The 22,899-nt window shown below is 37.1% G+C and overlaps 1 protein-coding gene across 1 annotated transcript in view; it reads left to right on the top strand.

Annotated features, from left to right (window-relative positions):
- The first annotated feature begins 4,854 nt into the window (after nucleotides 1–4,854).
- Mme (membrane metalloendopeptidase) overlaps nucleotides 4,855–22,899 on the top strand; it is a 142,019-nt gene continuing 123,974 nt past the window's right edge. Inside the window, exon 1 of the mRNA XM_033759764.1 lies at nucleotides 4,855–5,080. The gene's annotated coding sequence lies outside the window, so the exon portion shown is untranslated. The remainder of the gene's footprint in view (nucleotides 5,081–22,899) is intronic.

Here is a 22,899-nt window from a genome sequence, read left to right as displayed (position 1 = left end):
ATGATACTTCTTTTGTTCACTGCTGTGTGATTTCTTTCAGAGTTTAGAAATCCCTGGATCAGTCTGGGTTGATATACAATAGTCCCAGTCTAAGAACAGTAGACAGTATTCCCACATATTATGTTCCACAGTGGACTCTAGTTATTAGTTTCTATTTGCTCTCAAGTTACTTCTGGCAAAGGCTACATTTAGCTGAACTCTGATTTGATTGGCAAATCCTTCATCTCCACCCACATATATTAAGTAATTGTTTCAACAGAGGTTCATACTCATATTTTTGTAAGGAAGGAAGGTAGAAGGTATCAGTAAGGTAGTGTAGGTGCATTTGCTGATGCAACAAGTTTAAAAGTCCCATGATGAAAATAGTTAAGCAAATTCCTGCAGGTGAAAAATATTCCTATCATCTAGCCTGTGCACTAGATTCCCTGGCTGTACAAATAGACAAAGACCTTAAGAAAACCACCCACGCCGAATAGAATGCTTTGATATTGTTCACTGCTTTGTTTGTTGTTACTTCAGAAAAAATGATTCCACACAATGGACATAAACTAAATACAACTCCACAGTAAATGGGAGTGCATTGTCATTTAATTGGAATAAATCTTCAGCTCAATTTAGACAAGAGAAGTTGTTCATTGCAGTAGTAGTTTGTTGAAACTAAGCTAGAAGATACTATGTCCTCCCTCTTTATCCCCTTTGCTAGCTGAGTGACACTGAGCGAGGGTACTGGACTTCTCCGAGTCCCCTTTGTGAAACTGAAGGATTACACTTACTGATCCTTACTGCTCCGTGTAAATTTTTTAAATTCAATAGCAAGATATTGTCTTAATTACACTCTGTTGTCCATATTCTTGGACACTGGGTTTTATGATATATATGCTTTTCAGGGAGCAGAATAAACTTTTTTCTTTATTCTCTTTGTTACTCAATTTTTTAAAAAGTATTCTGGTTGTTTTACTTTAATATATTGCATTGGTTTGATAGGGCAGTCGTAACAAAATGCCACAGATTTCAACATCAGAAATTTATTTTCTCCCAGTCTGGAGTTGGAAGTCCAAGGCTAAGATGCTCACAGGTTTGATTTCTCTTGAGATGACTCCTCTTATCTTCTAGATAGCTGCCTTCTCTACATGTTCTCACATGGTCTTTCCTCTATCAGTAAATATCCCTGGTGTTTCTACCTCCTTGGAAGGAGACTCTAATCGTACTGGGTTAGGGATCACCCTCACGAACTCATTTTACCTTAACTGCCTCTTTAAAGTCCTGGCTCTAAATACAGTCACATTCTGAGGTATTCAGGGTTAAATCTTCAACATATGAATTTTGAAGAAGTGCAATCAGCAAATATACTTACTATAAACATTTTTATGTGTGAATTTAGTCTTTATCTAATAAAACATTAGCATTCGTTTAAAACATATCTTCAATCAACATATAGCTTCTCTGAGGAGACTTTAAATAGGCAGCATAATTTTAATTACATAAATCAGTGCTTTTTGGAGTTTATAAAACTTCCTAGCAGATGTATTCATTTTTTCCAGAAAATATTCTGCTGTAATATTTTCATAATGTCATTGTCCTTCATTACTATACCTGATCAAAAAAATACAATAGCTAATCTGTCAAAAACTAGCATCACACAGTATTCCTGGCGTCACCTCTGATACAGCATATTCAACTGTTCCCAATACACTAATAAATGCTTATTAAAATAATGAATTAGTTTTTTTTTTATTCGCGAGAAACTAATGGCCAATAGAAATAGAGATTAGGGTCTAAGAATCAAACTATTTGCTGTGTACCACACAGCAACAATTCTTTAAAAATCAATAGCAATGGGTGTGAGGACTGTGTTTCGCAGGACATGCTCTTCTTGGTGACTGAGGCACAGTGAAAGACCTCACTACCCTGACGTGGCCCTCCCTCCCAGCCATGTGGATCTACCATGTCCCCATCAGGGTGAGATACAGTTATGGAGATAGAACCATGAAAACAGTTTCAGACCTCATGGGATCTGTTAATCAGCTCACTGTATTTACAGTGGCTTCCTTGGCTTTTTAGATACTTGGACAGCCTGTCTCAAATAGCCTGACGTACCTCGGCAGGGACCCATTCAAATTCATCACTATAAAGAAGTGAAAACTTGAGCAAGTCTACCTACTGGTGCCTGAACCCAATTGGGAAGACCCTCTACATATAAGTCCTACATATAAGAAAATACTTATAAAAAAACCACAGCTAGAGACAGCTCATGAAGTCAGGAGATCCCAGACATGACTGCCCTCAGAGTTGTGGCTACTGGGCACAGAGCACAGCATCACCCTGCTTTCACTTACACCCTCCTTCCTGCTCTGATCCCTGTGGAAGGAGAGCAAGTGTTCCTTCCATGTCGGTGTGACAGTGTATGACAGAGACTCAAAGAGGCAAAGAATTATGAATGATAAATTCAAAGCCCCAACTGTGAATATGTACACAAGTAATTAATGAGCTGTAAACCTAACTTTGATAACCATGCTCGTTGAAATGGTTTCCTTCACCCACACTTCCCTTTTTTTTTGAGTGTCAAAATTAAAAACCTGATGACTTTGGCAATCAGTGAACCTCCACCTCAAAACCATGTGTTAGTCAATAGCCTTTCTTTTTCCTAGAAAGATAGCATCCAAACTGTTAAAGCAGATAACCCTCTATAATGTCACTAAGCCTAAGAGATATGGGCACATTTTTAAAACCAGTTTTGAATATTCAAAAGATGCCTTAATTTGAAAAGCAATAGACAAATATAAATGTCTATCCTTGAGACCAACAGGATAAAAGAACTGTGGAATTGCTGAATATATAATGCAAATCATACATTTGTGTGTAGTCTGATAAACTAGCAAAAAGTCTCGGAGTGGGTGGAAACTAATAAAGAAATGGCTATCTTGTTTATCATCATCTCCTTTACAGTCTACAATTACTGTGCTTCACCCAGTTCCTGGGAAACAGCAACAGGTTAACAATGTAATTGTAAATTTAGGAGTGAAGGCTTTTCCTCGGAGGAGAAAATACTTAATTTGTTTTCAGTCCCTAGTAAGCTCATGCTATTGTTTTAGGCCACGGCAAGATGGAAACATCATGTCAGAAGGGCATGGCAGAGGAAAACATCTCACCTTATGGCAGCTGGGAAACACAAAGAGAACAAAACAGCCCTAGAGGAAGGACCAGTGCCCAAGGTCAAGCTCCCAGGAGAAGGGGTCAAAGCCCCTCCAACCATCCCCGACTCCTTATAGCACATTCTGCTGTGAGGATTAAGCCATTGATGAGATCAGTGCCCTGTGATGCCATCACTTCTAAAAGTCCCACCTCTGAACACAACAGCCTTTTGGAAAACACCTTAGATCCAAACCTTACAGACGCTTACAAACAACAGACATTTTCTGTCTTCTCATACTTCTGAGAGTTGGGAAGTTTAAGATCAAGGCCCTTGCAGATTTACTCTGGTGAAGACCCATTTCCTGGTTCATAGATGTTGCCATTTCTGTGTCCTCAAATGGAAGGAAGAGGGTAGGTCTCTGGTCTCATCCATAAGTGCACTGGCTGATTCCTGTCACACAGTCAGAGCCTCCATGCCCTAAACCCTGCCCAACAGCCTCATCTCTAATACTATCACCTTAGAGACTAGGATTTCAACATATAAATTTAAGGTCAGAAACAATCAGACCAATAGCAAACACTAATTCCACTGGTGAGGCTCAATCATCATAATCTTTCTTTCAAAAGCCCCATTTCTTAATATCACCTTGGGGTGGTGCATCAACATTGATCATTTATATATCAACATAGAAATTTTGAAGGGACACAAACATTCTGTCCAGAGTACAAGGTCTCTTCCCTGGAGCACTGCTAATCAAGGGAGAAAACAGATGCAGACTTTAGTTCCCCATATCCATATCTGCCCATCATAATCTTTCTTTCAAAAGCCCCATTTCTTAATATCACCTTGGGGTGGTGCATCAACATTGATCATTTATATATCAACATAGAAATTTTGAAGGGACACAAACATTCTGTCCAGAGTACAAGGTCTCTTCCCTGGAGCACTGCTAATCAAGGGAGAAAACAGATGCAGACTTTAGTTCCCCATATCCATATCTGCCCATATATATACATACATATATATATATATATATCCTAGATAGAAAACAGGGCATAAGAAATCACTCTACCACTGAGCTATATAGTTCTAGATATTTTTTACTTTTTATTTTTCAGAGAGGGCCTTGCTAAGTAATGTAGGCTGGTATCTAACTTCTGACATTCCGGCCTCTGCCTTCCAAGTAGCTGGAATTTCAGTAATGCAGCACCCACACCTGGCTGAATGTTATATTTTCAGTATTTATGAGTTTCTGGGTAAGATTCTTGTTCTGAAAAAAAAAGATGAAGATTAAACTTGATAATGAAGAATTATACCTCTATCCCATTATGCAGAGAAATTTTTGAAACAAATTTGATAAAGACTGCGTATAGAAAATGCAGTATTCTGCAAGTGGACTATTCTCTGTCATCCCTCAGCAGCCAGGATGGAAAAACAGTGGAGCTAAGGCAGAGAACAGAAAGTGCTGGTATTCAGGGAAATGTGTAACTGAACTTGGCACTAAGTTGGTCTAAAGGACTGCAGGGACTGGGAGTACTAACAAAGCAAAACTCTCTTCCAAAGACATTTCAGCCTTTTATTTGTGGGAGTGAATGTGCTGGTCAGTGAATTTACAACTTTAGAGGACACCGAGATAAGAACACAAAGGCACTCTTGGAAACAACTCAAAAAACAAGACTTGAGGTTGCGTGGAATGTGAGAGGAATATAAGAGCATTGTGAGTTGCAGTGCTGAGAACAATGGTTTGTCTCCCTCACAGGGTATGAATGGTGGTTGTTGCTTGTCATCACTGGAGCCTGAGGAACGGGATTTCTTGTTCAACCAGAACTGTTGCCTGCCACAGTTATGGATACTCTGTCCTGGATTTCTGACTTGTTCTTCTGAAAACCAGCCCAAAGGAGTGTTCTATATGAATTTGGGAGAGTTTATACTGAAGGGCTCCTGACTGTGAGTAGTTCAGCTTTGTTTTTAAAAAATATTACCGCTTAAATTTACTTGAAGACTTGGAATTTGATCTACACTGCATTAATCTATGCTGTGAACATTACTTCATCCTGTTCTGAATCTGTCCCAATGCCCCTTACTACTTAACTTGATATGTGTAATAATTTATATTTTATAAAAGCGTAACAAGGCTGATAGTTTGAGCCATTCGGTGGCCTGCCTTGCAAGTGCAAGGACCAGAGTTCAACCCCCGGTACAAAAAAAAAAAAAAGGGGGTACTAAGTCATTCAGCTTTAGTCTTACATGTTAATATTATTTTGTTTTTTCCTATAATATCACAACTAATACAGTTCAATGGCTTCTTTGTTGATATTTTTATGTTGATATTATTTTGACAGTAATATTGATTCAATAGTTTAGGAATTTGAGCATGACATGGAAAAAGGGACATTTGTCAGAAGGACACATTTACTCCAAAGACGCACAATGTGTACCCTTGATACCAATGCAAAAGTCTTACATATGGTAAAATTACTGTTGCAAGAAGTAGCAGCAGATATAGTAGAAGTATAGTTTGAATTAACAACTTAGTTTAACAACTGAAATCTATGCCACATGAGAAGCAGTTACAAAGTGGGATTTCTTTCAAATTGAAGAAAACAGGCTCACTGAGCCTAAGAGTGCCATCCAAACATTTGAAGGCTGTCTCATAAGAAAAGCAGGTTTGTTAGGTGGGCCTCGGAGGCAGATAATAAGAGATGTACTTCCTGAAAAATGAAGGAGATCTTCAGAAGCACTTGCATCTCTAACCTGGCTCTGAGAGGGAAAACATGACTTGGTGTACAGCCTGTCCACTGCTGCCATCTCCCTAACCATGAAGAGGACAAATACAATATCTGCCCAGCTGATTTTCTGTATGATGGCCACAGGTAAACTGCAGGCTTTGTGGTTTGTTTTTCTCAAACTTGGTGGCGGAGAGAAGAGTAAGTGAATCCAGAAAAGGTAAGGGAAATTTATAAGCAATGGGAGAGATGAAGTAGAAATCAACTATATCACATTTTTGTAGCGACTAACATACTACATATCGGGTTTTTTAAACCACAGGTAAAAGCAATTCCAAAAGAAGCATGTGTGCAAGAGCAAAGTTCAAACTCTGCCCCGTCTGGCCACCATAGTCATGGACGGACAGTTAAGCGGCAGCTAATAGACCGGGTCTCCAAGTCACATACTCTTTGGAGATTTGAATGCACAGGGTTTGTTTGACTAGGCCGAGAGGTTGTTTCTTGAAAAGAACACAATCCCAGCTCTGTGTCTAGGCACTGAGGCCCTTGTAGCTCATCAGGCAACTAATTCACATGATTGAAAGTGGATTCAAACCCACATCCACTACTAGTCTATTGTATGACTTAAGAGAAGTCTTACCTTCTTCCCTGTATTTTTGAATTCTTTCCTATACAATGGTTTATAGTAGGACTTATTTCATGAAATGAGGATTAAATGTGTTATTTCTTGGAAAGAGCACATCCTGGAACTTTACTATAGGATGCAATCCATAAATGATTCTTATTTGAATATCCAATTTTTATTATCATCACTGGCCCTCAAGGTGAAGATCATTACTACCCTGTAAGAAAAATAAGTTTCTTAGATCACAACCTAATCTTGTTATCATAGTATCTGGGTGTGTTTCTTGGTAAATAAAGTTGTAGAAACACAAATTTCTATGGGCACATTGACAATGTTTCGTAACTCATCCCATATGTATAACTCCAAACAAAAGATTTTACAACAGATTCGCTACCGTGTTCCGTTCATCTGATCACTCTAATAGTACTCATAACTTAAGCAAGCGTTGATTCAAAAACTAAGCTACTCAATAGATCTATCAGCATTGATATCTTATATAGTGAATTTCAACATCCCCCAAATTGGTTTTGATTGTCTCTTTGAATTTTAGTATTTGTCAGTGTTCTTGCCGCTTTTGAGAATTTCCTTTGGTTGTACCAATACGACCCTACAGATTTCCCTCCAGCCTGTGCTTCCTGCTTCTTTCCTTGCCTCTTATTATGATACTGCTCTGCTTCCAGGCTTCTTGATTTATTACCCAGGTCTCTACTAATCACTCTGTTTCTTGTCTCTGCTACTCAGAACTTCCTCTTCTGTACACCGTAAGGAGAAACTTTCTAAAGTACAGTCCTTGTCAATTTACACTTCTCATTGCTTATAGCTTAGATTTTCAACCCGGGACAAGGTACTCACTGTTCTTTATGGCTTCATTTACATCTCCAGTCTTGTCACTCCTTTCTATGCTTGTTCGGCCTTGAAAGCCCTTGGCCAACTCCTGCCAACCACCTCCCCATCCCAGCTCACAGAAAGTACCAGGACTTAACGCTCATTCCTTTCTCCAAATTCCCTTTCTCCTTTCTGTCTATTTAGTCTTAAAACCAACTGAAAATATTACTGCTATCGAGTTTCTTTACCGTAAGCTCCCTTCCACAGAATCCCTTACTACTGTGTTTATATAACATGTTAGTATTTTAATAGCATTTGCAGTATAGCTGGTGTAGAGGCAACAGAATAAACACATAAATGGCTTACTCTGTTGATTTGATTAGATGCTTTTAAAACTATATGAACTCTCTTCTTATGCATCTTAGCCTCAGCTACTACCTACCCCAACTTTTAGCACCTAGTAGGTGCTCAAAGCATTTGTGGAATTAATGCAATAAATCTTTTACCTGAGACATTTGAAAAACTTTCAACAACATAATTAAGTATGGAGAAATATACTCTCTTGCTTTTGTTACACACTATCTGTTTACTAATTTTAAACAATACATTCATATGGATATAAATGCGAACTTGGAGAAATGACTCTGCCTTCCTCTTGGAATGCCAATAGAGAATCCAAAACGAGGTAAGATCTACCTCAACAACCATTTATTCATTCATGTAATATCTGTTTTATGTCAAGTCCTGTTTTAGACTCTGGGGATGCAGTGAAAGGCATAGTTCCTAACCTCCAGTATCTGCAATGCCATAAAGGTAGGATGGATAAGAAACTAGTAAGCAGACAGATCAGGTTATTATGTCCAGTAATAAGGGCCAAGAGGACTATAAAATGGATTGCCGTGGTATATTGTGAAAGCCTGGGAATTACTTCAGATTAAGTGTTTATCTCCATGATGAGGTGAGACCTCAGTGTCGAAAAGAAGGCAGCCATGTAAACATCTAGGAATAGAGAGGAGAGCACGGGCCAACTTGAAAGGCAGGAATGAAGAAAAAGAAGGAAGCAAATGAGGGTGCCTATCATTAGCAAGTGGACCATATGGTGTACCAGATATTGTCCCGCTTGTATTTCATTTTTAAAAATATGATTATATCCTCAGAAGAAGGCTATTCACATTTTAGAGATGAGAAAAACTAATCATCAGAGCAGGAAAATAATCTCAAAGTCTTATATTTTGAAAACGGAGGGAGTAATTATATTAGATGAATTCTGACTGTCTGGAGAATTCAAGATCAAATGCCATGCTAATGTAAAATGATTTTAGATAACATTGCCTCTTTATTGTCTGTTAATATACTATTATAAATGTGATAAGAAGAAAACAGAGTGAAAGCACATAATATATTGCTGTTAGAAAAGACAATATAAGCCATCTTTAAAGAAAAATCTATCTTTTCCCCTTGTTTCTAGGTTATAGCTTTCAGAAAATATTTCCTATCCTTTCAGATCTATAATTGATACTATGTAACAAAATCTTAATAATAATGCAATTTTAATAGGCAAAATTTAAATGTCTATAGACATTTAAATAATATCAAGATTAAAATTCTTAGAATATAAGCTATTCAAACATATTTTAAAATTTAAGTATTAAATAAGAGGCACTTCAATGTTAGAAGCAACCTTTATGTGTTAAAAAGTTTCCTTTTGTGATGCTAAAACATTCTATAGATCCTTCAAGGATGAAATAATAGATTAAATGAATGAGAAAGTGCAACCACCAAGGAATTGAGCACATGTCAAAAAGAGCATTCAGTTTGTACTGAAGACAATGAACAGATATACTGTTGTTCTATTAAAAAATTAATCCATCAGAGGTCAGCAACCACCAAAAGACTAATTAAAATGTTAATGAAATCCCATGTAACTGTCCTCCCTTGGGCCAGAATGAACTTGCGGTGACATGGAATTTAATTATACCCTGGGAGACATTCCTTAAAACTAAGATACCCACAGATTCAAAATGAGAGTATTATCTCAATGTAGGTAGCAAACTGGACCAATTGCCTTAAAGAATCAGGCTGCAGATTTTTTTTTACTGTACACAGAGAAAAGAACTTTGTTCAGAGTCCTTTCTAAGCATACTGACTTCCTCCTCAATTCAACAGTGACATTCAAGTTTTGAAGAACTGCTTTTTTTTGGAGAGGAATTAAAATAGAAGCCCATTCGCTTTCTAGCATCATAACCAGAGATCATGAAGAGCTGATCATCAAAGAAACCACCAATGTGCACTGGGTATTTCCTGAGATTTATTTTTCTTTCCAAATGTGTTTTTCCTGTTCACACAGGGTTCCTCTGGCAGTAATAAATATCTCGCTTTCTGTCCAAAACCCCATTAAAAATACAGACTATAGCTATCAATTTGGGCAAGAGATTGGAAGCAATGTTTCCTTGTTTTTGCATGTCTTACCTCAGAAGAGGTTCAGAGGTTAATTCACAAAATACTCTCATTTTTAACAAGAAAGCAAACAATTTGTAGTGTTTTTTGTACATACCTTTGAGATCTGTGATTGATTAGACTTCAGGAGGCTAAGGAGGAATATAACTCAATTAAGTTGAGATTTTCTAAAGCACAGATGAAGGTGAACTGGAGGTTCATTTTTAAACCAACCCCCTAAGGTTTTAATAAAATATGCAGCAGTCATTACTTTGACATACTCTCTGCCTTTTCTGCTCCTTCCTAACAAAGCTGGAAGAACTTTAAAGAACCAAATTTCTATTTTACTCCTTGGGTCCACCTCTGTTGGTCAGTTTTGGGGCTAAGCCTAAAACAATAACCAAAGAAAGTTTAAATTTATATCGAGGATAACAAACAGGCTTCATATTTCCTGCTAGATCTAGTCAATTAGTGGTAGCTGCCTGGAATTGTGTGCTGAGCAGAATGTCAAAGTGGGCTCAGCGGGAAAGAAGCCACGATGGATTATTTATGTTTACCATAGACTCAGGAAGGAAATGTGACACCATTTATTCCATGAATGTGCTGACTCTGGTGAAGATACTCAAACAACTGAGACAGAAATGATTATTTTATGGAATTATAATGGATAAACTTCTATACAAAAAAGGTGAAAATATATGTTTGTGTGTATATGTGTGTTACATTTAATACCTATGAAGTAAAGTCATTCAATAAGTATTTATCTCTATGTAATTTTAATTGAAAAAATTACATATATATATTTACAAAGTACATGATTATTTATATACATGGACATTGTAGATTGCCTAAATCTAGCTACTTTTCATATCTGTAACATCACATCATTATCACTTTTATAATGAGAACCCATTCAAAATTTATTTCCTTAGCAATTTTAAGTATAAAATATATTAACTGTAGTCACTATTATGCGAAAACAGATTTTATGAGCTTATTTTCCTTCTTTAATTGAAATTTTGTATTCCTTGACCAAAATTTCCCCAATACCACCAATTGCTATTTCACTCTCTATTTTTATGAGTTCAATTTTTTGTACATTCCACATATGAATGTACAAAAGGCCACACAGTATAAATCCTTTTGTATGTTTGTTCATTTTTTGTTGTTGTTTTTTGCTTTTTGAGGCAGGGTCTCATTATGTAGTTGAGACTGACCTGGAACTCACTGTGTAGTCCAGGCTGATCTCGAATTCACAGTGATCCTCCTGCCTCAGCTTCCCTAATTAAATCCTTTTGTAAATGCTTTATTTCACTGAAAGTAGTATCTTCTAGGTTCATCTCTGTGTTGGAAATGACAGAATGTTCTTTTTTAAAAGATTAGTATGTCTATAGGTACATACTTTTCTTTATTCATCTGTCCATGGATACTTATTTGGATTGTATATTTCTATGTATAATTATATTATTATTTATATAGTCTATAACCTAAATGCAAATCTATTTGATTCATATACAAATACTACAATATAAAATATTATAAATTATACATTATGTGTCAATGAAATAATAGCTATTTACTGAGTACAGTATTTCAGGAGCTAGAGACATAATATGAAATACTACAAATTTTTAACCCTCATATATTTCATGTGAGAAACCAGAACTCAATTAAATAATATGTAAATTAAACATTACATAAATAAATATATGTCCGGGTACTACAAGGACTGAGAGTAAAGTGAAGCAAAGATAAACAACAGGAATGAGTGAGGGGCTAATTTATGTGATCAGGGAAGACTTCTCTGAGAAGATGGCATTTGAAGAGAGCTGGCAAGTAGTGGCAAGGCCATACACATCTTCAAGGAGCAAGTACAAAGACTGTGGTGGGGCATGCCTTGGGCATGTTGGAGCAGCAGCAGGGATCTGGGGTGCTGGCTGTAGGGAGCACTGCAGACAATGAGAGAAGAACAGAGAGAGGAGAAGTAGGGGCAGATGATCACAGCCCTGCTCAGCAAGCCACTGTAAAAACTTTGTCTCTTGTTCTGAATGAGAAAGTGATCAGGGAGGGATTCTGAACCCAACAGTAGCATAAATGCCTCAGTTCCTTAAGAAACACAGAAGAGAAAGAGAAAATAATGTAAGAAAATAGAACATGCAGGAGGCTATGATGGTAATCCAGGCAAAAGGGGTGGTAGCTTGGGCCAGTTTGGTTGTGGTGGAGATAACAAACGATCGTGCCTAGGACATACGTTGAAGGCAGTACTGGTGGAATTTGTTAGTTAGACTAGAGCTGAGACGTGAAGGAAAGGGAAGGCCCAGTAAGACTTCAGTATTTATCATCTGAGAAACTGTTGAAATACATTTGCCATTATGTTGAAATTGGCAGGATTGACAAAGCAGTAGGTTTTCAGGAAAAATCAATAATTCATTTCTGAATATTCTAAGTGCTTAATTCTAAAAATGAACTTCACTGAAGAATAATGCACAAACGATAAATGTACCAATTTAAACTATTAATTTCTATGAATTTTAATACACATACTTATGTAACCATCATTGCAATCAGGGTCTAGAATTTTTTTTATCTCCCACCAAATTTCCCTTGTATCTTGTGCTAGTCAACTTCCCAACTGCCAAAGGCTCTAGACAACAGCTCATCTGCCTTCTACTCTGGAAACTCAGATTTATCTCCTCTGATGTTTCACATCAGTGTGATCATGCAGTATGTAATCTTTTGGACTGACTTCTTTCATGAAAGCAATATTTTCATAATTTCATCCATGTTGTATCAGTAATTGATTTCTTTTATTGTGTATTGTTTGCTTGTTTATTATTACATTGTAGAAGCTCTTTCTGTACTGTGGAAATTACTCCTGTATCAGATATATGCATAGCAAATATTATTTTTCTCAATCTAGGCTTGCTTTTTTTTTCGAAGAGCAGTATGTAATAAGGAACAAAACCTTTAATTTTGTGGTTTTTATTTCCCCAAAAAAACAACTTTTCTCATCACGAGGGTGAAAAAATTATTTTCTATGTTTTTTCCTTAAAATTGTATAGGTTTAGCCTTTAAATGTGACTCTATAATTTATTGAAAGCTAGTTTTGTGTATTGTGTGAAATTTATTTTTTTGCAAGTAGATATCCAACTTCTCAACAACATTTGTTGAGAAGAATTTACTTTTTCCATTTAGTTGCCTTGGCATCTTTGTCAAAATTCAATTGACCATAGACATGAAGGACTATTGTTAGACTCTATTCTGCTGAAATGATCTATATGTATATTCTCATGCCAGTACCACACCACTGCTTTACAGTAAGTCTTGTGTTTTCCTCCAGGTAATAGAAGTGACTTGTTGTTACTAATGTCCAGGGATCCTCATGATCTGTTGTTGGCTTCACAGCTCTTCTAAGACTATTAAATGTATTAATTCCCCTTTGTTATAAATATTGAAGTGGCTTATATACTCCAAGTTAAATCTGACCAACATAAATTCTCACAGAACTGGCAGACAGGTACTGTAATTATTCTCATTTTACAGAGGAGGAAATTGTGAGACAGAGAAATTAAGTAATTTACCCATGTGTAAGAAGCTAATAAATGGTAGAGATGAGATTCAAAGCCAGGAAGTCTGGCTGCAGAGCTCACTCCTTTAACCCTCTGCTGTGCTGCTGGCAGGCATCACTGTAGATGATATTCAAACCTTGGACCTCAGTGAAATCATGTGCAATGGAGGCAGAAAGAATTTAGAGGACAGAAGCCAGAGAGTGCTAAGGTTGAGAGCCTAGAAAAAATGAGGATGAATTTAAAAAAAGACTGTAAAAAAGCAATAAGTGAGGAAGGAAGGCTGTAAGAAAGGAATAGCCCAGAAACCAAGGGCAGAAAGTTGTTTCAAGAAAGAGGAAGTGTCGCCAGTGTCAAATACTGATGAGAGGCCAAGTGAAGTGAGCACTGGGAAGTGGTCAGTGGATTTGGCAGCATGGGTTACTGACGATCTTGATAAGAAGAATTTTGAAAGAGTTGTGAGGAAAATTCAGTCCAAACAGAGTGTGTAAAGGAGCAAACAGATAAACAAGAAAGGAAAAAAGTGAGTACACCCAGCTTTTTAGCTGTGTGTGTGTGTGTGTGTGTGTGTGTGTGTGTGTGTGTGTGTGTGTGTGTGTGTGTGTGTGTGTGTGTGTGCGTGCGCACACATGTGCGCATGCTGAGGTGATGGATGGCAGTGGAGGGGAGGGGAAAGGGACATGAAGTCAGGCTTTGTGTAATAAAGTAGATCTGCTGAAGAAAAGATAGCCACGATGCAGAAGTTGGCTTGAAATATTTTCAGTCACTTACCTAATTTGCTATGTAAGTGACTTACATTTTTCTGTGATAAGAATAAGAAGTATAACTCTCTTTCCACAAAAGGTAATGCCACATCTTATCAGACCACATATGTATGATTGGCCTCAGCTACTTGGTTCCAAAATTTATATAAACTCAAGATTTCGTACAGATACACTGTAGGGTCAGGTGGGTCAAGTCTGCTCTCTACCAGCCTTCAAGTTACTTGCCAAAGCCTTGGCAGTCAACACCAAAGCCATGGCTCACAGGCTTCCAAGAACCTTCCCTGTCCCCTTGGATCTAAGCTGTGCTGACCAAAGCATCTCCCCAGAGAATATCTCTCAGAAAGGTGTGCCTCAAATTTACAATAAATTTTGCAGCCAAAGAGGCCTGCTTCCATCCTGAAGGAACAACTAGACTTTAATAACTAACTAGACTTTAGGGCCGGGGATTTAGCTCAGTGGTTCCACTGCCTGCCTCGCAAGCATAAGGCCCTGGGTTCGATCCCCGGTACCAAAAAACAAAACAAAACAATAACTGAACTTTAAATGGAGTTGGAACCGTGTGTATAATGCTGATCAGTTGTATTCCCTGTGATGCTTGAGCCTTATCTGAGCCTTGTGTAGGGGAGTCTTTTGGGGAATAAGCAATGTGATTCATGAATATGTACTGGATCAAAATTCTTGAAGAGGCGAGTAAGAGTGGGGTTCCGGCCCAGCACCAAGAAAAAAGTTAGGTAAAACATAGGAAAAATAGCCCATTCTTGCCACAGGAGAATGAGACATAAGATTTAGGTGACAAGTGGCTTGATAAACATTGTGCTAAGAATGTGCAGAAGTCCTCTTCTAGTGGCTTCTGATCTCTCAGTCACATAAGAAGTCATGCCGTATCTCGAGTCTTCCATATACAGTAATCATATAATGTCCTCTTGCATCCTTTCCGTATCTAGTCCATCCAAAAGTACTATTGCTTTCTATCCCCTCTCAAGAGTCATCCTTTTCTTTTCTCTAGTACTTTCTCTAGTACTTTTCTCAGTACTTTGGGCCAAGGCACCGAATTTAATGCCCAGAAGCCTGTTTTTGCTGTTGGCCACGCCCCAGTCCATTTTCTGCACAGCGACCAAAGTCATCTATTAAATATCAGTCTTGTTTCAATGCTTGAAATGCTTTGGCACAGTAGAATTTTCTGGAGCAGAATATGTGTCCAAGCACTTCTCTTTCTCTTTCTCTTCTGTCATTCCTCATGCTCCAACCACACTGAATTTTCTACATCTCATGGAACAAGCCCTGCCTGGATGGAATAAATGCCTTTCTTTCTGTCCGCATTTCAATTTATTCGGAAAAGATTTATAAAGTATCTCCTTTGCATCAGTCACTGCTTTAGGCTCTTAGGCTACAGCGGTGAGTACTAAACACAGCTTTCTATTCTATTTGGTGATATATCCAGGATATATGAAAAATAAAATCGGCATAATTTGGGGACCTTCTCGAAGAAAAAGAACTGCACGGTTATGAATGCAAAATTAGATTTTTAAAGTAGATATTTATTTAGGATAAGAGACTTTTAAACAAATTTCTGAGCTTTAGAGACTCAGGTTTCTTTCCTTGAAAGATTCTGAACAATCTAATTGCCTGCCCAGGAAGGCCACACATCCCTCAGGCCTTCCCAATTTCCATGAACTCCCCATGCTCGTAGTAGCTGCGGCGAGTAAAAGGTTGTGCAGTTTAAACTTTCTTAGCTTCATGGGAAATGTGGCTCTAAATCTGTGGCCAATGCTGATAATACACAATTACAACGAAACTATTTTCAGAGAGCAATGGTGCTATCAAAATATAAGAGGAGGCAATGTGATACAGAGTGCATGGGCAGGCAGATTAAATATAGTAAAAGTGAGGCCCTTAAACTTGACCCAAAATAAATACTGTACCATAGCCGCAATTCTCCAAAGGCCAGAAGTTCTTTGCTTTCTCAAATATCTATTGCAGCAGATTTTAAAGGGATTACAAGGAAGGGTAGCAGAAGGCTGTGTTGCTGGCAATGATTTCTTGGATATGTCACAAAAAACACAGGCAGTGAAAGCAAAAATAGACAAATGGCACTACGTCAACCTCAAAAGCTTCTGCATAGTAAAAAAAAAAAATCGATATAGTAAAATGGCAACCTTCAGGATGCCTGAAAATAATACAATTGAAAAATCTTATATTTGATAAGGGACTAATTTTTTAAACATGTAAGGAACTCCTCCAGCTCATATCAACAACAAAAAACATAAAATCTCAGTTTAAAATGGCCTAAGCACTTCAATAGACATTTTCCCAAAGAAAACATTTAAATAACCAGCAGATATAAGAAAAAATGTTCAACATTATGAAGCAGAGAAATGCAAATCAAAATAACAATGAAATATCAGTTCACCTCTGTCAGGCTGACTGTCACCAAAACACACACACACACACACACACACACACACACACACACAAACATTTTCAAGGACATAGAAAAATTGAAGTCTTTTATACTGTTGGTGGTAAGGTAAAACTGGTACAGTCACTATGGAAAATGATATGGAGATTCTTTAGAGAACAAAAAAATAGAAATGTCGTATGGACCAGATATTCACTTCTATGTATTTATCCAAAAGAATTAATATCAATATCTCAACTCACCTTTACTGTTGAGGAGAATAAATACCTGACACAACTTGAAGGAGGGAGAACTTATTCTGGCCTCCAGTTTCAGAGGTCTCAGCCCATGGTCAGCTGTTTCTATGTCAGGAAAACATGGCCGAAGAGTGTGGTAGAGCAAAACTGCTTAGTTTATGGCAGCCAGGAAGAAAGTAAGGGAACAGTGCCAGACAGGAAGGGGTGAGGGACCAGATACGACTCCATCTGTATCTTTATGGCCTCTATGACCCACACAGACATATCCAGAAATGTGCTTTGCAAATTCCCTAGGTGGCTTTCAAGCCAATCAAGTTCAACAACTAAGTTTAACCATCCCTATATCCCACAATGATATCATCATGGGCATATCAGCACTACTCCCTATTGTCAAGATCCAGAAATAACATAAATTTTTATTGACAGATGAATGGATAAAGAAAATGCAGTATCAACATAAAATGTTATATTATTCAGATTTAAAATGAAAGGCAATTCTTCAACATAAGACAATAGAGATGAACCTTGAAGGTATTATATTGATAGTGAAATTTTTAGTCACAGGAAGAAAAATACTGTGTGATTCCACCTTATAAGGTATCTAAAATGGCCAAGAATTAAAGCATGGAATAGTAGCCACCAGGAGTTCTAGGGAGGGAGAAATGGGCCTGACATTTCAACCAGGCAAGATGAGTAAGCTATGAGGATCTGTTATATAACATTGTGCCTATAGTAAAAATATTATTTATTGTGCAATTAAAATTTTTAGAGAGTAGAACACATAAAATGTTCTTTCCATAATAAAACAAAAATTTTAAAAAGAAGACTGTATTGCATGTAGTATAATGCAAAGCTGCTTTATATATAAATCATCTATAAAATTAAGCTTATAAAGAGAAAGGAGATTTTGCCAGGAGATGAAAAAAGCTAGTAAGAAAGAACAATCAAAGCAGGCAATTATTTTTTGTCAGTGTTGCACATTGAATACACTGCATTTGCTGCTATACATCCACGCAAAATAAAAGATAATAGGAACTAGGGGTATCAGGCTTTGTCACATGGGAAGAGGACCAAGAGGTGGGGGTGAGGGGTGAGTTAGGATGTGCTGTGTACGTGTACCAACACCACCCAAGGAGTGTGAACAGTGTCCTGCCAATATATATTAATAAAAATTTAAAAAACTAAAAATATATCCATCTAAGTATATGTCCTCCATTCATTTGAAGACAGAACAAGGTCCTGGCTTAAGTGTGGGGAGGGGAAGTAGATGATTAAAGATGCATTGAAGTTTGAGGAGAGACCAGAAAGCACTAGGAATCCCGCTATGCAAGTACCCTAGGAGAGGGTATGCCGAAGAGGAGAGCGAGTGCAGAGGCCTTAAGGAGGAAAAGCCTAGAATGTTTGAGAAACATCTCAGAGACCAGTATGGTTCTGGCTTATACTTCTAAAAGATCACCCACCCACCCTGGCAGCTTGGTGAACTATAGACTCTAACCTTCTGCATGTGCCATCTCACTGTGCATAGTCTACAGCATTAATTTCCAGATGTGAGGTTGCTGAGCCTCAAGACAAATACATCTGTAACTTTGATGTACATGGCAAAATGTCCATCGTTTCCACTTCACCAGCCATGTCAAAGGGGCCAATTTCTTCATAGCCTTACACACACAAAGAATGAAGCTTTTGGCAAGTGGTAATTTTTTTTTTTGAATTGGTCAGAAGCCACAAAATTAAAATAGTGACAAGGTTGCATTGCCCCCCCCCGTTAAATTTATTGGTACATTTAAAGCAAAGAATGCAATTACATTTATCATTGGGATCTTACACCTTACATGATATATCTTGGTTCTTATTTTCCCCCATACCCCTGCTCTCCCTTCACCGCCTTCATACTTCCCTATTTACAAAGAATTTGTTTCCATTTTTTTCCTTTTCCCACAATTTTTTTCCTTATTTCCTTTCTCCTCCCCTTGCCACGTCCCCTTTAGCCATTTTCTTCCTATTTCACATATTAATTATACCATTTGAACCTTATTTACACTTTTAGTTCTTAACACCAGAGAATCTATTCAGTATTAACTCCAGTGTGTCCTACTTATTTTACTTGACTATGGCCTCAATGTGCATCCATTTAGATATAAATATCTCTCTAGCTTCTCATTCTTTATGGCTGAGTAGTACTGCATTTTATATAAAAACCACATCTTCTTTATCCAGTCACCAGTTGATGGACAAGTGAGCTGTTTCCAAGTTTTAGCTATTACAAACTGTGCTGCTATAAACATGGGTGCACATATATCAATGTGGTATGATTCTTTTAATTCTTTTGGAAAGATACCCAGCACAGGGATGGCTGGGTCAAATGGAACCTCTAATCCTAGTTCTTTGAGGTGTCCCCATATTGTTTTCCACAGTGGTTGCACCATTCTGCATTCCCACCAACAATGGAGAAGGGTTCCTTTCTCTCCACAACCCCACCAACCTTTGTTATTTGATGATTTTTTTTATGGCAGCCATTCTTTCTGGGGTGAGGTGAAATCTTAGTGTTCTTTTCATCTGTAAAATGACCAGTGATGTAGAACATTTTTTCATATATTTATTTGTTGCTTTTACTTGTTTGAGAAATGTTTTTTTCACTTCAGATGCCCATTTTTGAATGTGCTCTTTGTATTTTGGGGGGGCCTAATTTTTTTAGTTCTTTATATACTCTAGATACTAGTCCTTTGTCTGAGGAGCATCTGGCAGAATAATTTTCACACATTGTGGGCTGTCTCTGAGCTCTATTGGTGGTTTCTCTTGCACTGTGAAAACTTTTTAGTACAACGAGATCCCAGTTGTTGATTCTTTGTTCAAGTTCTTGAGCTGCTAAGGATTTGTTCATAAAGTCTTTTCCTATGTCAATGTCTTCAAGAGTTCTATCTAATTTATTTTCCAGTAAGTTTAGTGCTTTTTAGTGTTATTTAGATCTTTAGTCCACTTGGGCTTTAGTTTATTGTGAAAGATAGTGATCTAGTTTTAATCTTTGGCAAGTTGGGAGCCAGTTTTTCCAACACCCTTTATTAAAGAGGCCATCTTTCCTCCAGTGAGGATGGTTGACTCCTTTGTCAAGATGAGGTAGCTGAGTATTTCTGGTGTTGTTTCTGCATCTTCTGATCTATTCCACTGATCCATGGGTCTGTTTCTTTGCCAGTAACATGCTGTTTTTATCACAGGGGCTTTGTACTATGGTTTAAAATTGGTGATTGTGGTATCCACTGCTGTGTCTCTCTCTGTTGCCTAGAACGGCTAGGTCTCCTCTGGTTCCAAATGAATTTTTGGATATTTTTCTGAAGTTCTGTGAAATATACTGTTGGGATTTCAATTGGGATTGCATTGAATCTGTATAGCAGTTTTGGAAGTATGGCCATTTTCACTATGTTGATTCTTCCTACAAAGGAGCAAGGGATATCTTTCCATTTTCTTATATCCTCTTCTATCTCTTTTTACAGAGTGCTATAGTTTTCAGTGTAGAGGTCTTTTGTCTCCTTCATTAGATTGATTCCTAGATATTTCACTGTTTTGGATGTTATTGAGAAAGGCATTGTTTTCCTAATCTCTCTCTCAGTGAGTCTGTTATTTGTGTACAAGAAGATGGTAGTTTTTTGAGTGATGACCTTGTATCCAGCTACTCTACTGAATCTGTCAATTAAGTCAAGAAGTCCTTTGGCAGAGTTTTTTGGGTCTTCTTTGTAGAGTATCATATCATCAGCAAATAATAACAGTTTAACCTCTTCCTTTCCTGTGTTTATTGCTTTAATTTCTTTCTCTTGTCTAATTTCTGTGGCTTATGTTACCAGAACTATATTGAACAGGAGTGGTGATAGTGGACATGATCACCTTATTCCTGATTTTAATGTAAAGGCTTTCAGTTTTTGACCATTTAGTATGATGTTGGCTGTTGATTTTTCATAAATAGGCATTATCATGTTGAGATAAAGACCTTCTATTCCAATTTTCTGTAGGTTTTTAAAAATCATGAATGGGTGTTGAATTTTGTAGAATGCTTTTTTCTGCATCTATTGAGATGATCATATGTTTTTGTCCTTGACTCTGCTGATATAGTGTATTACATTTATTGATTTACATATGTTGGACCATCCTTGCATCTCTGGGATAAATCTGACTTGGTAGGGGTGCATGATGTTCTTGATAATCTTCTGTATTCTGTTTGCCAGTTTATTATTGAGGATTTTTGCATCTGTGCTCATTCTGGAGATTGGCCTATAGTTCTCTTTTTGGGTTGTGTCTTTCCCTGGTTTTGGAATCAAAGTAATACTTTCTTTCAGGAATTTATTTGGAAGTATTGCTTCCCTTTCAATTTCTTTGAAGAGTTTAAGAGTAATGACTATAGTTCTTCTCTAAATGTCTTGTAGAATTCAGCAGTGAAGCCATCAGGACCTGGGCTTTTCTTTATTGGTAATGTTTTAATTACATTTTCAATTACACTGAGTGTAATTGGGGTGTTTAGAGTTTTTATATCTTCTTTGTTTAACTTTGTAAGTTCATATGTATCTAAGAATCTGTCCATTACTTCTATATTTTGCATTTTATTAGAGTACTGGTTTTCAAAGTAGATATTGATGACCCTCTGGATTTCTAGTGGATCTGTTGTGACTTCAACTTTTTCATTCCTAATTGCATGAATTTGAGCCTTTTCTTTCTTTTTTGATAAGCTTGGCTAAGGGTTTATCAATTTTATTTATTCTTTCGAAGAACCAACTCTTCAATTCATTGATTTTTTTTTTGCATCAGTCTCTTAGTCTCCATTGCATTAATTGCTGCTTTGATCTTCATAATTTCTTCCCTTGTATGAGCTTTCAGTTTGTCTTGCTCTTCTTTTTCCAGGAGTTTAAGGTTAAGCATTAGGTTGTTTTTTTGATCTAGCTCTGTTTTCCCAGTATGGACATTTATTGCTATGAATTTCCCTCATAGAATTGCTTTCATTGTGTCCCATAGATTCCTGTATGTTGTACTGGCATTATCATTTAATTGTAGAATCTGTCTAATTTCTTCTTTAATTTCCTCTGTGACCCAATGGTTGTTCAGCAGGGTGTTATTTAATTTCCATATGTTTGTGAAGTTTTTGTGGTTTCTTGGGCTATTGATCTCTAGTTTAATTGCACTATGGTCTGATAATATACAGGGGATAATTTTATTTCCTTTGCATTTATTTAAGTATTTCTATGAACTAGCATGTAGTCTATTTTAAAGAATAACCCATGTGCAGCCAAAAAGAATGTATATTCTGATTTCATGGGGTGGAACACTCTGTACACATTCACTAAGTCCTTTTGTTCTAAGACTTGGTTCAGGTTTGTTATTTCATTGTTGTTTTTTTGTCTATATGATCTATTTGTGGCAGTAGAGTATTGAGGTTCCCCCACTACAATTGTATTAGTGCTTATTTCATTTTACATATCTGTTAATATTTTTTGTATAGTTGAGGACTTAGTATTCAGTGCATATATATTTATGATTGTCATTTGTTCCTCTTGCATCATTCCCTTTACAAGGAAGTAGTGTCCTTCTTTGTCTCCCTTAATTATTTTTTATTTGAAATCTACTCTGTCTGCAAATAAGATAGCTACCCCTTCTTTTTTTCAGGCTTCTGTAGCATGGAGAACTGTTTTGCAGTTGTATGATTTTCTCAGTCTATGATTTTTTTGGTGGATTAAGTGGGTTTCTTGTATACAGCATATTGTTGGATTTTCCATTCTGCCAGCCTATTTCTTTCTATCTTTTTTTGTATCAGGTATTGAACTTGGGTCCTTGCACTTGAGAGGGAGGCACGGGAAGTACTGAGCTAAATACCCCTCCCACAGACTATTTCTTTTGATTGGTGAATTGAGGCCATTAACATTGATGGTTATAACTGCTATGTGTTGACTTTTCATTGTCATGTTATTTTCCTGTTGTTTGTTCTTCAATTTTTTATTTTTCCCTCTCTCCCCTTAATTTCTTGCCTTGCTTGGGGTATTTGTTCTGTTGACCCTTATGGAGTTGTACCCTTTATTTTCTTTTTCCAGGATATTGTTTTGTAGTGTTTGGAGTAATGGTTTGGTGTTCATGAAATTTCTCAAGTATTCTTTGTCATGAAACTATCTTATTTCACCATCGATTTTGAAAGATA

The sequence above is a fragment of the Fukomys damarensis genome, unplaced genomic scaffold (genome assembly GCF_012274545.1).
Source record: "Fukomys damarensis isolate Sample0158 unplaced genomic scaffold, DMR_v1.0_HiC HiC_scaffold_37, whole genome shotgun sequence".
Lineage (NCBI taxonomy): Eukaryota > Metazoa > Chordata > Mammalia > Rodentia > Bathyergidae > Fukomys > Fukomys damarensis.
The sequence above is the reverse complement of the archived record's forward strand: the minus strand, read 5'-3'. Positions and strand labels throughout refer to the sequence as shown.